The following is a 2,181-nucleotide window of genomic DNA, read 5'->3' as shown; positions in this document are numbered from 1 at the left end:
TCAAATCTATGCACGTCAGAGAAGAGGGACCTATAGGCATGTATGTCCTGCCATCATATTTCTCTGAGGAGTTCTGTCTAAGTAGGTAGTATGATCTGGTGTCTGTAAAGAGAATTCGGTTACATGCACATTACGTGTGTGTGTGTGTGTGTGTGTGTGTGTGTGTGTGGTGTGTACAGCTTCTGGGAAGATAAATATTGCGCACGATGTAATAGAGGCCTGACCCAAGAAGCAAGAGGTTAAATCTCTGGCCTTGACCTAAACCCTAACCCTGGGTTTCCTCGTGTGCCTTTTTCCTTGGGGTCCCATCTTGAAATGAAGGCAATGAAGCAGAAGATCCCACAGTCTTCTTCAACTCTGATATTCCAAGAAATCCCCATATAAATACTGATTCATACATATGATTCATATGTATGAATTCATACAATGTATTTGCGCGTATAACTAGGAGACATTAATATATAGATGTGATTTTATCTCATCGTCAATGTAATGATGTGCATAGCTTTTTTTTTTGGAATAGCTGCCTATAAGTATCAAATGTGTATTTATTTGAGAAAAAGTAGACCTATGCAGCCACACCTAATATGAAAGATGACCAGGAATGACAAAGGAGGGGAGTCATGTGGGCATCTGGACAAGTGAAAGTGTGCAGAGCCATTGCTCCCAATTTATATGGACTTGTCTGGTCTCCAGAGAAACCTCCAAGCTTCCTGTCTTGCTGGGAAGAAGGGAGCCTTGGATGGACATTGAAGAAAGCATAGGACTGAGGCAAGAGGGAAAAGTAACCCGGGGCATTGCGTGAGCCCTGCTGATGGAGGGTGGAGTGCTCACAGTGTGCCTTCAGGCTGCCTGGCTGGTCTGCAGTTTACCTGGAAAGCCTGGAATGCAGAGAAGCCTCAGAGGGCCAGATTATGATCGGACTTTTTTTCCCTGAGTGCAACAAGAAAGAAATAGAATCGCCCCCTCCGGCGCTGGGGAGAAGAACGTCGCGGAGTGTGCGGGCAGCTCTTTAGGAAATCCTACTACAGCCAGCACAGGAGGGAAGCGAGCCCAGAGGTGGACAAGAGATGGAGGTGAACTGTAGCACCCAGTGAGGTGAGGAAGGGCCCTTGGTGTTTGCTATTACCTGAAGAGGCCCAGAGGGCCATCAGGCAGGAGAAAAGGGGCCGCCTCTAACATTTTGATTCCTGGGACTTAGAGAAAGCTCCGTCATTTTCTTAAGAATTCATTGATTGGATTTCTAAAGAATTTGTAAGTGTCTTACTGACACTTAGCAAAAGTTGATTGGAAAGTGCCTTGAGAGAAGAAGAGCTTAACGCATGCGCACTGAAACCCCGTCTTCTTGCCCTGGGATTTGTTTTCCACGAGCAATGCCGAGCACAGGAATGCCGAAAAGAAGGTGTTCATCAACTTGATCTTCTTGTCCCCTTATAAACTCCAAGCGGACATCCTGTACGTCAGGGTTGTTGCCCAGGGTGCGGGGAGTTTGGATTTCATCCGGAAGGGTCACTGTTTCTTGGTCTGTTCTGTTTTCTGCTCTGCTTTGCCACCCAATTCCTCTGCTATCGCCGAGTTCCCCAGCTCGGCACAGGGCTCGGTAAATCTCTTCTTTTCCACAAAGCTTTCAGGGAAATGGGGAGGAAAAGCCAGCATATGTTTGCCTTCACCATCATCTCTCCTCAGACCTTTTTTAACCACTTTACATGCGACCCACCCATACACAATGTGGAGGAACAAACTGTACTTTTTCTGTGTTAGAAAGGAGCAAAAATGCATATGGCTATGATGGGGAATTTCCCCCACCCTCGGAAGTTGGGGGAACAGGGCAATGGTGTGAAAGAATGAATTAGTTATGGCAAATCTTGTTAGTGTCCATTGTAAGCAGAGAAGCTAAGCCATCTGTGGCCACTTGCAAAATTGTTCCTTGTTTGTTCGGGCTCCCCACCGAAGCAAATCTTTGTGGCTTCTGATAATTTGCATACTGTCACTTGTTTGCCAACTGGAGGGTGTCTGGACGTGTGTATATGAGGGGGCATCTGTGTGGACATGTATGTGTGTGCTGAAAAGAACCCACTGTTGGTATGCTGTTGAAATAAATGTCTGGGGGGCTGGCTTTGACGGAGCTCTGGGCTTAGGAAGAGGGGAAGGAGTCTTGGGGGATCCTGTTTATATTATTTT

The sequence above is a fragment of the Phoca vitulina genome, unplaced genomic scaffold (assembly GCF_004348235.1).
Source record: "Phoca vitulina isolate PV1807 unplaced genomic scaffold, GSC_HSeal_1.0 scaffold24, whole genome shotgun sequence".
Classification (NCBI taxonomy): domain Eukaryota; kingdom Metazoa; phylum Chordata; class Mammalia; order Carnivora; family Phocidae; genus Phoca; species Phoca vitulina.
This window is presented reverse-complemented; position numbering follows the sequence as displayed.